This window comes from Cyprinodon tularosa, unplaced genomic scaffold, assembly GCF_016077235.1.
Source record: "Cyprinodon tularosa strain WSP-4 unplaced genomic scaffold, ASM1607723v1 ctg465, whole genome shotgun sequence".
Classification (NCBI taxonomy): domain Eukaryota; kingdom Metazoa; phylum Chordata; class Actinopteri; order Cyprinodontiformes; family Cyprinodontidae; genus Cyprinodon; species Cyprinodon tularosa.
The window spans coordinates 521,328-536,660 of record NW_024039191.1 but is presented as its reverse complement, the minus strand read 5'-3'; the positions used below and the strand labels follow the sequence as shown (position 1 = coordinate 536,660).

The following is a 15,333-nucleotide window of genomic DNA, read 5'->3' as shown; positions in this document are numbered from 1 at the left end:
AAGAAAAGTCCCAACTTCTGTCTTTAAAAATATCTTAAAAATTTAAAATGTCTTAAAATTGCATAAAAGCAAATGTGCCTTACATGTGTTTCCTATTGGCATGGTTTTACATTAGTTTTGTCTTAGCTGGTAATATGATAAAGGATTTAATGATTTTTGTTTCTCAAGAGTGCTTGGTTCAAAGATTTGTTGACGGTCCCTAACTGCACCACCGCGTCTGGGACGAGGGAGCAGCTTAGAGACGCTGGCCGACATCGGAGTCCCTCAGTCGGATCAAGCATTTGCTAGATCCCGCTGACTCCGCAGAGCTTGAACACCCAATATCCAACTTCAAACTAACTCATTTTATGGAGGGCGGTACTGATTATTTCAGGCAGGTCAAAATAGATGGTTCCCCTTTTTTTTTGGAATATAAAGAGTAAATGCACATGGTTTTTTGTTGGTGGTGAGAGGAATAAATACAGATAAAGACTTGCAAGCAAATAAATGTGTTCCCATTTTATGAAGGGGGAACTGATCAGGGGCGTTGCTAGGCACAAAGCTTTACTGGGGCACTGGCCCCCTGATGCATATGCCCCTCCTTCCATACATAAATACAGACAAGCACACTGCCCAACCCTGATACATTCCTACCAAAATTACCAGTTGAGATATTAATTAGTATAAGAGCATATTTGTTTTAACAAACATGAACATTTTCAACATTGCAGCTATAAAAAATAAGACATCAACAACTTTGACAAATAAAAAGTTTCCTTATACACATTCTGAAGTAATCATTAATTCCTAGGTTACAGAGTTTTAGTTCGGGGGAAATTTTAACTCATCCTGAGCTAAGTTTTCCTTTTATTTTTTGAGTATTAAAGTGTACCTCCTATTTATCATTTTTGCAAAGTGGTCAATCACTTGTGACTCAGCTTAGAAAGTTCTTCCTTTTCAACTGATAAAATAGCAAGATGATGGAGCTTGTCCCATTATGCACCTCAGCCAAGTGTGGATCCTTCTCAACACACTGAATGACCTTTCACAACTCCAGCTGTAGACTGGGATTGTGAGGGAGATCTGGATGACCTGCGTTAGTGTTGGGAATATGATGTTATCAAGCAAATTGAAAACACACTGCATATCCTTGATGACAAGGCTTTCTTTTTTAACCAGGAAAATCTCAAACCATTTTGAATTAAATGAACGTTTTTTTTACTCCAAATTTGTGCTGGGGATGGTGGGACAACTTCACTTGTTTAGGACCATCATGCTTTCCCCCTAAGTCACTAATGTCCCCTTCTTGTTTGTGGACGCTGGTTGTTGCTCCCTCATCACCTTCATGGTCCTGTCTCTCCTTTCCTTCACCTGTCTCTTGCCTGTCAGTCTCGCCTCCTCCTTCCTTTCCTACTCCAGCACCTGCATTCTCATTCTCTACAGCAAACATAAAAAAAACGTAAATTTATAATTATATAAATATCTATCATATTGCTTGTAACGTCCCTAATGTAACTGCTTAGCTTAAATCACTAATTCATTACGGGACCTTACCTCCATCTCTCATATATCCATCTACAACCCAATGCAGTAATTTTCCGTTAGTAGCCTATAAATCATGTGGTTTCACTGGGAAAATAATAAAATTGACAGGTAAGAAACGTTACCAGAACTAAAAATGCGTCGTGGCCGCACAGTGTCCCATCCAACTCAGTTGAGAGCAGCGTGTTAATTTACCTGCAGTTCATGCAGTGACATGCGCTGACGTGGGGGCGCTAATACATCCTCAATTTGGAGTTATGCTGCGTTCACACCGGGGGCAGCTGGCGCGACAGAAGCAGCGAGTTTACATGCAAAGTCAATGGTTGACGCGCGTCAAGGCGCAGCAAAAGGTCCCGCGGCGCGTTTTGAGCAGCAGGCGCAGCGCGTCTGAGCAGCTGAAGCAGCGCGTCGGGCGCGTTTTAGCATCTGACGCGCGTGACGCGCCGCAAACGCGTTGCTGCTCGAGATGGAAAAATTGAATTTTTGCTGCTCGATGCGCCGCGTCAACCAATCAGAGAAGCTGATCTGGGAGCTGGCTGGGAGAGAGACACAGCACTGATGACACAGACCGCTCTGATTACTCCTCTTAAACAGTTTATTAACGCATAATTAACTTAAAATATATACATCTGCCGGCAGAATATGTTCGCTTTTATTATTCTGGTGCCTGCAGATCGGATTATTTAGATGAAAAACACCTACCAGCCGCCGCGGTAAACCGCGAGTAGGCGACCCGGCCAGAGGCTGCTGATGAATGGATTCCTTCTGTCGGCGCACCGCCGGTATGTGGGGGTCTGAGCGGCTCCGACAGAAATAATATTGGGAGGCAGGATTGTAATCTGGATGAACTGACTGCACTGATTACGTTTTCAGGTGTATTTTCTCACTTAAAAACATATTAAAACTACTTTATTCCCACTGATCACAGCAAATATAGCTGCAAGGCAGAGAAAGGATAGTGAAGCTCCGCCCAACGCGCGTCAGACACACTTTTGGACCGCGCAGCCAGAGCAGCAAAGCTGCTTCAGCCGCGCGTCAGAACTAACTGGTACAAGCAGCAAAAATGAAGCAGCAGACGCGATTTTGCTGCTTTTGCAGCGTCCGGTCTGAACGTAGCATTACCAACACACTTGCTGCGCATTTGAGTAGAAATATACGTCTCCTTCCGTTGGAATTATCTAAATTGATGCATTAAAAAAATGTAATACTGTTGCAAATAATGAGATTTATACTGGGGCACAGCTCATTTATACTGGGGCACGTGCCCCAGTAAATGGGGTCTGGCGACGCCGATGGAACTGATTATTTCAGGCAGGTCAAAATAGATGGTTCCCCTCCTTTAATTTTGGCATTTTTAAAGAGTAAATATAACCAAATTCACAGGGTTTGTTGTTGATGAACAGAGGAATAAACACAGTTAAAGATTTGCAGGTAAATTAATCTGTTCCCATTTAATGGTGGGGGCAATGATTAATGCAGATAGCTAAAATATATGCCTATAGGACCAGTTTGATAGAACACTATTTCATACTATATATATAATTAGGGGGTCCTCGCTCCATCTCCCCATCAGTTTGGGGGTCCTTGGCCTGGAAAACTTTGAAGACCCCTGGTTTAACCAAAAGCCCTTTTCTCCACATAATGTCATGTTTAGTGGATATTTGTTAAGGACCTAAATGCAGAGTTGAAGAGGCAGAGATGATTTCTAGGTAAATTTAATGAAGAAATAAAATTAAAGAAGCCCTAATCCAGAACCAATCGACAGGAAACTCAGGAACTAAAAACTAGGAGACGCTAGTAAGAAATAAACCTAAGGAATGACAGAATGAAGAGAATGCAGCAGCGGGGGGCTGTTCATGTTGCTGCAGTCTGACCTTAGAAGTCACTGAAAATTACTGTAGTTGAACTGGATGAATCAAAGCACCTCGTAGTGTTCTAATGTTACCACTAGAGAGTGGTGTTTCATCATTTATAAATTATTGTAAATCTTTCAGTTGCTTCATATGCCACAAGTACAGGATTTAAACTAATTTAATCAGTAATATTTAAAAAAAATCAAATATTGTTGCAAATTGTGTTAGTTGCACATCTTGGATGCAAATCTTCTGCCTCCAGTCTTCCCAAAGTGGCTAGGACAAAAGGAAACTTATTTTCATGACCAAATGGTTGGAGATTTGTGTCGCCGCGTTGCTCCATCATTGTCAGTGTGGCGGGATGGATTGCTTCTTTCATGTGGCTTACTCTAAGTTTTAAACAAGCTGTTTCCTTTCAGGCATCTTAAACCAGTCAGTCCCATTTTAAATCCACCCAAAAGAAATAGCAGGGAATTGTTTTCTGCAAATGACAGCATTCTTGTGTTGTCTGCGACTGAAGCAATGAGTCGAAGTATCGTCTGTCAAAGAAAACATCCAGGTCTAAAGAATCTAAAACCTCCCACATCCCTGTTGATAAATGTTTTATGGTTAATATTTTTTCTTTATTTCAAAAGGCATGTCTGCCACAGCAGCAGCTGTGTGCACCACCAGATGAATATAAAACACGGTGGTGGCAGTATCATGCCCTGAGCTGTCCCTTCTGAACTAAAGCCTTACAGAAACTTGGCTGCAGCAAGAAAATTACGTGATAATAAATGAGGCAACCCCTCAATTTATTTATTTTTTTCTAATAAAGCTTATAGATTGGTTCAGGTTATCCTGATCTATCTCTATAGTTATGCTGCTATAGGCTTAGACTGCTGGAGGACATAGGGACCCCCATTTCATCATTCAGCTTCCTTCTGTCTCTATTCTTCCATTCTGCAGTATTTGTTAGTTCAATCTCTAACGTTATCAGCTGTGCTGCTGCCATCAACACCTTTCTTTACAGATGTTGGAGCTTGGCCTGTTTTTCAGTGTAGTCTTGTTTCTCTGACTTTGACCAACTGGATGTGCTCTCTTTCATGCTCTGACATGTGAGCTGTTTTTCCCGGACGGGGCCGCCTGTGGAGCTGATTTACAGTTGCCTTTTTTATCTCTGCTTTTTTTTTGCATATCTTAATGCAATTAACTGTCTTTCCTTAAATAGAAAACTAACCAATCTGTATGATCTGGTTGAATTGTCTCTGTAATGTGCCTTAAGATGACACGTGTTGATAATTAGCATTATATAAATAAACTGAATAGAACAGGTGTCTTCTAAACAGGGGTTCACCAAAAGGTTAACAACATATACATTTTAAATATCAAAAAATTAAATTATAAAATTAAAAATTCAGTAATTGAATGTCTCATTAAGTAATAAAACTTTTTCAATGATGAATCAAATAAAATGTCACAAAAAAAAGAACATAATTACTGTATATGTATAAATAAATATAGAGTACTGTAGCTAAGAATCTATTTTTAGGGGGTCATCGGTCTGTCACCTTATTTTTGGGGTCACAGGCCAAAACTTTTGGGAACGGATGTTCTAGAAAGACATTTGGTGAAAAAGCCTCATTAAATCTTAGCTGTGTTCATTTTAAGATTCCCTGCTGTAGGGATGTCTGGTCCGATACTGATGATTATTGGTTACATCAAATTCTCCCATAAGCTGACAGATGCACTCTGCTCCTTCCTTTCAAACTAGAGGTGCTTCTATAAAACACTCAGGGCCAACATGATCACAGCATCTTCTGCTAACAGAGTAGCTGAGGCTATGCTACAGCAGTAGGAGCTATGTCTGCAATGTGGCCGTACGCTTGGTTAATGTCCATAGAAAACCTCTTTCTCATCTTCTAATGACCATTTCTACCTTAAACTTTATGTTACTCATCAGTTCATAATAGATGAATCAGTTCTATTTTCATTTGTTCTTGATTTTTGTTCCCTGTTTGATTTAAATTACTTGACATTCAAAACCACTGAATAAAAGTATGCAGCATTTAAACTGACATTGGTGAATATTCACAGCTGCAATGTTGGTACATAGGGCATCGGAAAGGAAGAAGTTGTTTTGGGACATCCCTACACAAAGGTAAATAGAACCTCCAACGTAATCACACCAGTTAACTTTATTTTTCTTTTTTTTAGGGTTAGTGAAGGGAAGACACCATCTGTAGAACACATAAAACATTTATATAAGAGCAAAGTGATCTGGTTCTTCACAGGTTCTAAACAATTTCAACCAAACCCCAACATGTCAGGATTTAAAGCAAAGAATTTAAACAGGTTCTATTTAGCATGATGTTTAAACTGAGTCAGAAATCCGATAAAAGAAGCAGATATTTTTTCAACAATTGAGCAGGAAATTCTGAAATATTTGTCAAAACTGTATATTAATGTTGCCCTTTTAGGTTTAACTTGACTGGGTGCAAAAAGGAGCTTTAGATGTGTCCAGTAAATTCAACTTTATTGTTTTATACAAAGAAACTATCCCTTAATTCACAGAAACAACAGTAAAGAACAATCCCAAGAGCTTCAACAGCAAATGAATTAAACAGATGGCCATAATCATGCTTTATTATTCTATGATAAACATAAGAAATAAGTTAACAATTGTTTAATTTTCTTGTTTTTTAATATTTACTTTCTTTCAGGGAAGCATGATGATCAAAAACAACATTTAAACATATATTTTTTTCTAACGGCTTCCTTATTTCCCTGATCCAAATTTCCCTGATCCAAATTTCAAGGCAAGAAAACCTCTTCTTTTTGTAACTTTGTATCGTCCACCAGGTCCTTACTCTGAATTTTTAGATGAGTTTTCAGAGTTCCTTTCCGATTTGGTATTAAATACTGACAGGGTCATCATAGTGGGAGATTTTAACATCCATGCTGACATTGAAGGCGATAGCTTAAGAGCAGCCTTTAATGCTATCTTAGACACTGTTGGCTTTGTTCAAAATGTGAATAGTCCCACGCATTCTCATCTTCATACTTTGGATCTTGTGCTGACATACGGCATAGAATGTGAAGAAATAACAGTATTTCCTCACAACCCTGTCCTCTCTGACCACTTTCTAATAACCTTCAGGATTACTTTAACAGAGTTCTCCTCCCCCAAAAGAAGGTTCAATTTTAGTAGATCTTTATCAGATAGTGCAGTTAAAAATTTTAAAGAATCTGCTTCACTTTCTCTCTCCTCTGTGTCACTGAGCAGTGCTGCAGAGTGCAAAAGCTTAGCTTATTCCCCTTCACAGGTTGATGATTTTGTTGATGGGGTTGCTAGTTCTCTGCGTATTGCCTTAGACAACGCAGCTCCTTTGAAAATGAAAACCGTTAAAAATAGAAAGCTTGCTCCTTGGTTTAATGCAGAGCTGCGTACTTTGAAGCAAAATGCTAGGAAACTGGAGAGAAAATATCGCTCCACAGGCCTGCGAGAGTCCTTCCTAGTCTGGAAAAATGGTTTACTGCTGTATAAGAGGACCCTTTGTAAAGCAAGAGCAGCATACTTCTCCTCATTAATAGAGGAGAATAAGAATAATCCTAGATTTCTTTTTAATACAGTTGCCAAACTCACCCAGAGCCATAGCTCTGTTGAACCGTCCATTCCACCTGCTCTTAGCAGCAATGATTTTATGGGATTCTTTATAAATAAGATTGATCTTATTAAAAATAAGATCATAAGCACTCCTCTATCCGCGATTGTACCTGAGGTAGTCATGGAATCTGAACCGGGTTTAGACTGCTTTGATCCAGTTGAACTCTCTGAATTAGCAAAATTATTGTCTTCATCTAAGCCTTCAACTTGTATGTTGGATCCAGTTCCAACCAGGTTATTTAAGGAGGTATTCCCTTTGATCTCCTCCATTTTAGATGTGATTAATCTATCTCTGTTACAGGGATATGTACCTAAAGCTTTTAAGGTTGCTGTAATTAAACCTCTGCTTAAGAAACCGTCTCTTGACCCAGATGACTTGGTCAATTATAGACCTATATCCAATCTTCCTTTCTTATCCAAAATTCTTGAGAAAGTAGTTGCCAAACAAGTTTGCGATCACTTACACCATAATGAACTTTTTGAAGAGTTTCAGTCTGGCTTTAGAGCTCATCATAGCACTGAAACAGCTCTGGTGAAAGTCACTAATGATATTCTCATGGCCTCAGATAATGGACTTGTATCTGTGCTCGTCCTGTTGGATCTTAGTGCTGCATTTGATACAGTTGACCATAATATTCTTTTAGAAAGACTTGAATATTTTGTTGGAATTAAAGGAACAGCACTAGACTGGTTTAAATCTTATCTATCTGATCGAATTCAGTTTGTTCATGTTAATGATAGATCTTCAACACGCTCAAAGGTTACCTGTGGAGTACCACAGGGATCAGTGCTAGGACCAATTCTCTTTACTTTATACATGCTCCCAATTGGTAGAATTATTAGACAGCATGGGATTAATTTCCACTGTTATGCTGATGATACCCAGCTATATCTGTCTATAAATCCAGATGAAGCTAACCCATTACATAGATTACAGGCATGTCTTGAAGACATAAAAACCTGGATGACTCTTAACTTTCTGCTTCTGAATGCAGATAAAACAGAAGTTATAGTCTTTGGACCAGAGTCTCTGAAAAAGAAACTGATTAGCCAGTCACTTCATTTGGATGGGATTAAACTGATTTCAGATAATAAAGTAAAAAATCTTGGTGTTATTTTTGATCAGGACCTGTCATTTAAATCCCATATCAAAGAGGTTTCTAGAATTTCCTTCTTTCATCTGAGGAACATTGCAAAAATTAGAAATATCCTGTCCAGGGGTGATGCTGAGAAACTAGTCCATGCATTTGTTACTTCAAGGCTGGACTATTGTAATTCTTTACTATCAGGAAGTCCACAAACTGTAGTTAAAAGCCTTCAGCTGATCCAAAATGCTGCAGCCAGGGTTCTGATGAAAATTAAAAAGAGAGATCATATCTCGCCTATCCTGGCTTCTCTTCATTGGCTTCCTGTTAAATCAAGAATAGAATTTAAAATCCTCCTTCTCACATATAAAGCCTTAAATGGCCAAGCACCATCTTATATCAGAGATCTGATTGTTCCTTATGTTCCTAACAGAGCACTTCGCTCTCAATCTGCAGGTTTACTAGTGGTTCCTAGAATTTCTAAAAGTAGAATGGGAGGCAGATCTTTTAGTTATCAGGCTCCTCTCCTGTGGAACCAACTACCAGTTTTAGTCCGTGAGGCAGACACCCTGTCTACTTTTAAGGCTAGGCTTAAAACTTTCCTTTTTGATAAAGCTTATAGTTAGGGTGGCTCAGGTTATCCTGAGCTATCTCTATAGTTATGCTGCTATAGGCTTAGACTTTTGGAGGACATAGGGACCCCCATTTCATCATTCTGCTTCATTCTCTCTCTGTTCTCCTATTCTGCAGAATCTGTTAGTTCAATCTCTAACCTTCTGCTCTCTCTGCTTTTCCTCAGAGTAGCTTTGCCTCGTCTGTTCCTGTTTGGCTGTGACGTCATCCTGGAAAGAAACATCAGCTGTGCTGCTTCCATCAACACCCTTGTTTATAGATGTTGGAGATCGGCCTGTTTTCCAGTGTGGTCCTGTTTCTCTGGCCGTGACTGAGTGGATGTGCTCTCTTCGTCCTCTGGCATGGGAGCTGCCTTGGAGCTCGTCTGCCTGGCTGTGTGTTTCCTGGACGGGGCCGCCTTTTACAGCTGCTTTTTGTATCTCTGTTTCTGTCTCCTTGAACCCCAGTCGGCCTCAGCAGATGGCCGCTCACACTGAGCCTGGTTCTGCTGGAGGTTTCTTCCTGTTAAAAGGGAGTTTTTCCTCTCCACTGTCGCTACAAGCATGCTTAGTGTGGGGGATTGTATTTGAGTCAATGAGTCAATGCAATCAACTGGTTTTCCTTAGATAGAAAACTTTGTATCAATTTGACTGTATGATCTGGTTGAACTGTAAAGTGCCTTGAGATGACATGTGTTGTGAATTTGGCGCTATATAAATAAACTGAACTGAACTGAACTTATTTGACATGGTTAATTTTTTACCCTTTTTTTCTCAAAAATTAAAACTGGTTCTAAAAGTGGTTCTCCTGATGTCAGAATCATTCGGTTCCCATGCTTTGAACAGCTCCTGCAGCATCCTGGCATCTTCCAAAGCATTGTGAGCATCGTAGGGCTTCCCAACAAAGTATTCGACTAAACACTCCTGAGAATATCGGTCGTGGTACGGGTAAAGGTTTTTGCTCAGTAGGAAGGTGTCCAGGAAGCCTGACACCACCTGCTGGAACTCCTGAAACAAGGAACACTTCCGCAGCACTCTGAGGAGCACAGGCGCATCGAAACGCTTTGCATTGTGGGCCGCTAGCAACACGGGGCGACGGAAGGAGCGCAGAAAGGCGATGAATGAGGTGAGGAGCTGCTGCAGAGGGATGGTTTCCACAGGGTTCCCTCGCAGAAACAGGCCGTCATCATTTACTGTGAAGCCTGTGACCTGGATGGCGCTCGGGGTCAGCGAGCAGCAAGGGAGAGTGTAGTTGTTGAAGAACTTTTTCTCACAAACTGCGGCCACTTGGATGATATCACACACTGAAGTATCTGAAGGAAGATAAAGGTTTTATATATATATATATATATATATATATATATATATATATATATATACATATACATATACATATACAGAGAGAAAGAGATACCATGGACTCTATTTAGTGGTCCAATGTTTCAATTACAACAAACACTATTAAATTTCATACATATACTCATTTACAACAACCCAAAAAAGAAAAGAAAAGACATGTCCACCCCCTCATAAACTGAGAATAAGTATTTTATTATTTACATGACATAAAACATTTCCACCTCCCCAAACAGACATAAACTCATTCAGATCTGACACCGTTATATAAAACTCTGTCCTAATACGTGCCGCCAGCAGGCCTCTGAACATCAGTTCAACATCTGCTGAGCCTGCCCCCTTCATTTTATTTCTCCTGCTGAGCCAAATGCCTGACCAAACAGGCATCTTTGCCTGACCAAACAGAAAATGTAGCGTTTCCTCAGCCTGATTGGTCTGACTCCCTGATCTGTGATCAATACGTGCCACATATCTGTTCGTAAAAACTGGTAAAAACTGGAAGTCTGTGTTGCATCCAAACCATCCAGCTTCAAGAGAAACAGGTGCTTTCAGTCCAGGTTTTCTGCGCTGAGTAAAGGAAACGTTGTGCTGTCTGAACCCCAGTCGGCCTCAGCAGATGGCCGCTCACACTGAGCCTGGTTCTGCTGGAGGTTCCTTCCTGTTAAAAGGGACTTTTTCCTCTCCACTGTCGCTACAAGCATGCTTAGTGTGAGGGATTGTATTTGAGTCAATCAGTCGATGCAATCAACTGGTTTTCCTTAGATAGAAAACTGAATCAATTTAACTGGATGAAGTGCCTTCAGATGATGTGTGCTGTGAATTGGCGCTATGTAAATAAACTGAATTAAAGCTGAAACGCGGTTATGCGACTCCTAAGGTCAATCAGCCCCTGACCCCTTCTAACACAGGTACAAACAGCACTGCCAATTGAATCCATCCCAGAAAAAATCCACCAGTCTCTTCTGTATCTCTTTAATGACTTTGTCTGGAGGAACTAGAACCGTGGCATGGTGCTAGAGCATAGATGCAACCATATTGTTGGAAACCAAAGTTCTCCCCCTGTAGGACAACTGGGGCTGGTCCCATTTCCATCTAGACACTCTGGCACTATTTCTTTCCAGCTAGACCCTCCCAGTTTTTAACCAGAAAGTTGTGATTTGCCAGAAACACTCCTTAGACCTTTATTTCTTGTGTGCTCCACTGCAGCGTGGCTGGTAGGGTTGGCTGCTCTTTATTGCTCCACTGTCCCAATAAAAGTCCCTCCCATTTTGACCAGTTGACCTTAGCAGAAGAAGCTTGTTTGTATAATTTTAATTTCTGCTCAAGAAGCTGAATATTGTTTTGACAGCATATATATAACTGTAATGTCATCAGCATATGCCGACAAACTAATTATATTGTTTGTGTTGTCTGTCAGGTTTAACCCTAAAGACTCTGCCTGAGTTTATACAAGAGAGGCTCAATAGCTAAAGCATACAGCCTCCCAGATAGAGGACATCCCCGCCTGATTCCTCTCTGAACAGATACTGGTCTGCTAAGCCCCCCTCCTACCTTTAACAGTACTGTAGCTCTTAAATATATCAATTCTATCCATGAAATTATTTTTTTCTCCAAAACCAAACGCTTTAAGTGTTTTAAACAAATTATTATGATCAACTCGATCAAAGGCCTTTTCTTGCTCTAGAGAAAACAAACCAACATCAAGTTCCTGTAATTGAGATAATCAACAATGTCTCTAAGCAAAAACAAATGATCCATTATTGTCCTTTCAGGGACCCAGTATTTCTGACTGACGTGTATGATTGTCTCCATTCATGCTTTAAGTCGATTCGCCAAAACTTTTGCCAGAATTTTATTTCTGTGCAGAGTAATGAAACAGGCGGCCAGTTCTGTTTCAGTTCTTTCTTTGGTAGCAAAGTCAGGACTGCCCTGCTGGCTGCTGCAGCTTGTTGGTAATGTCCCAGAGTCCAAACATCCATGAAAAACATCCATTAAATCTTTTCCAAGTAAATACAAAAAAGTTAATCAGCGCCTGGAGACTGACCACAGCTGAGCTGATTAACCGCTGCAGACAGTTCTTTGAAATTAATGACAGACTCCAGTGAGGCCGAAGATGCTTCTCCTAAGCGAGGGAATCCTTACAGCATCTCATCCAAACAATCAGTCACAATCATCAGCACTGAAAAGGCTGCTGTAGAAGTCTATGGCCACCTTCCTCATCTCTGAGGGGTCAAAGGTCACAGCTCCATTGGAGTTCCTGGGGTGCATCATCCGGCTAGGTTTTCTCCGACTTAAAACTTAAAGAAACAAGTGGGTGCATCTATGTCTTTAATAGATAGGATTCTTGATTTAATTAGAGCACCTTTAGCTTTTTCATACAAAAACCTACCTAAAGATGCCCTCTTATTCTCCCAATTTGCATTATTATCATTATAATCGAACCCATTAAATATACCCTCTTCTAATAAACTCATTTCTTTCTTCAATAATTCAAAATGATCCATTTCTATTGCTTTTGTGTGTGATGTATACTGCTGACAAAATATTCTAATTTGTGTTTTCCCCACCTCCCACCATTGACTTATATTTTCAAATCCTGATTTTCTGCATCTCCAGAAATCAGAGAAAGACAGACACAAAGTCTTGTCATCAATCAGTTTGACATTAAAAAGCCAGTAAGAAGATCTTTGGGAATGCACCATTAAATAAGAATGAAAAGTTATTGATGATCTGAAAAACCAACAGCTGCAGATAACCTATATTAAAAGGTGACATAGAGCCTGTCCAGTCTGGCTGCACTAACCGTAACCCTCAGTGATTCTCACCCAAGTATACTGCCTGCTATTGGATGGAGTTTCCTCCAAACATCTACAATTATTTTGGATAAAAGAGAAGCAGATGATAGATCTCCTATTCCTATCAACGGAATAATTTGTAATTTTTTTGAAAGTATATATATATATATATATATATATATATATATATATATATATATATATATATATATATATATATATACATATATTCTGGAAAGTTAGTTCTCCAAATGCTGCCTGTGCTGTTGGGATGGTTTTGAAAGCACACACCGCGTCATGCTTCCCCAACACACACACAGACACTACTAACTAGTCCTGGTTTCATCCTGGCTGTTGCTCAAAGGCAGTACGCCTCTCTGAACCCGCCATTGTGTCAAAACATGGATCAGCTGACCCCACTGAGTCAGTCTGTGGAAGAACATCAGGAACAAGAGGCTGTTTTAGGAAGCTCTTCAGACTCCCTGCTAATATGCTAATCATAAACAAAGCACTCACATGTGGGTGACTCACAAAGCCCCTGGATCCTGTTACACTGGGATGTCTATAAAGATTGTTTTGGTTAGCAGCTGCTTGTGGAAACGGTTCGTCTTCCCACCATATTTCACAGGAGTCCCTACTCAGCAAGCAGGAACGTACTCTTTGACCTGGTGAGGATTATTTCTCATGACTCAGCCTGTATGTGTAAAACGGAGAGGCTTCTGACTCTTCCTCTTGCTCCACCCTACTCTGCCCAAGCAACCAGATTTTTTGTGGTGGAGATCCAGAGGATTCCAACGTCCAACTGGGCGTGATCAGAGTAAACAGAAACTGACTGTACCCTGTTCCTGCTTTATCAGACTCCACCTGGACTCATTAAGCCATCTGAATATTACACAACAGCACAATAAAAAGGGCCCAGGCTTCTTCCCAGCTCTTTAAACACCTCTACACTTTATCCTCCAGGGACAGAGGCCCATAAATCACTATCAATACAGCAGATGCGATGAGACTTGGTGTCTTGAATTGATTCCAATAATTCATTAAACGATCATGTTAAAAGCCTATTTATGTCTGGCACTCTACAGGAGATTAATAAAAGAGTATACAGAAATAGTTTTGGTATTCTTGTCTCCTTTCGCTTCCGTTTCTAGAAGATTATTTGGGGTCTTTGCATTCAGTTTTATCATCAGAAACGTCATATATATTATAAACTGTTTATTGTTGTTTATTATCTAAAACTGCACTTGTTCTGGCTATCATCCCAATTTGGAAAGTTGATTTATGAAAGAGTAATTTTGTTCCTTGTATGAAGCTAAATACTTCTGATCTTGTTCTTCTATATAAAAATATTTATTGGAATTGCATTAAAACCTTTATTTAAAGCAGAAGACTGGCAGAATACAGGAAGTCCCTTTAAACCACCGGTATATAAAGGGGATATATAATATTAATTTACAAGATAACAACCAAGAGTTGTAAAAACCTAAAATGAAAAGAAAAATACTAAACTTTAAAGCAGTAAAATCACTAAAACTTTCAAAACATAAAGTACTACTTGTGAATGCTGTAGGTATTATCTTTGATCCTGTTTTATTTTCTCATAACTTTAACACAAACAACAAAACGAATCAACAAAATAAACAAACTAAAATAGTTTATTTTTAAATAAACTCTTCATATTATCAATAACACATTTGTATAAAGTTACTTACTAAACATTTGTAACTATGTTGTATTTTATTACTTAGAGGGGTTTTGTACCGTTTTTAAAGTCACATCAGAAAAATAAAAACATTGATCATAAGTTCAGTTTATTCGTTTCTTAAATTCTCCCTCTGAGCAAAAGGATTAGAGATGAATGTGTAGATTAGATTAGATTAGATTACCTAATCCGGTGGTCTCCAGGTCAAAGAAAACGATTATTCTGTTGCGAGCCATCTGGAAGATAATCAATGGATTTCAGCTCCATTTTAACAAACAGCAACATTAAACTAATGTGAACCGCGTTAAGGTAAAAATAATACTAGAAAAAAACATGAGTTTAAGTAACTACGGATTAACTAAACTACGGATTAGTAAAGCTCACCTTCTCCGGTGTGGGTCCTTCTCAGCTGAGCGGTGAGACAGATGTGAAGCAGCTGGAGCAGAAAGTCTCACTTATTCACGTCATTTAGGAGCAGAGCGGCTCTGAGCGCCGCTTTCATTTTAGCCGAAGAGAAACAAATTAAAGTTTGTATCGTTTTCGTCACGCGGAGCTCCGGTGGCCCCCACCTCTTCAGCTCCGGTGGCCCCCACCTCTTCAGCTCCGGTGGCCCCCACCTCTTCAGCTCCAGTGGCCCCCACCCCTTCAGCTCCAGTGGCCCCCCACCTGTCCCAGCAGACCGACCGAAGCTCAATGACCCAACAAAGCTCACTTCGCGGGAAGCTTCACCGACATTCGTTCGACATCAACCGGAAATACAATCC

At 39.9% G+C, this 15,333-nt stretch overlaps 1 long non-coding RNA gene across 3 annotated transcripts; it reads right to left on the bottom strand.

Annotated features, from left to right (window-relative positions):
* Positions 1–9,460: 9,460 nt before the first annotated feature.
* On the bottom strand, positions 9,461–15,332 carry LOC119793970. Of its 3 annotated transcripts, none has more exons than XR_005282162.1 (4): positions 15,236–15,251; positions 14,954–15,162; positions 14,754–14,805; positions 9,461–10,029 (listed from the first exon to the last, which is right to left on the bottom strand). It is a non-coding gene; the product is annotated as an uncharacterized LOC119793970 (long non-coding RNA). The 3 variants fall into 3 exon arrangements; XR_005282161.1 differs by lacking the exon at positions 15,236–15,251 and adding an exon at positions 15,211–15,229; XR_005282160.1 differs by having other exon boundaries at positions 14,954–15,332.
* Position 15,333: the final 1 nt, after the last annotated feature.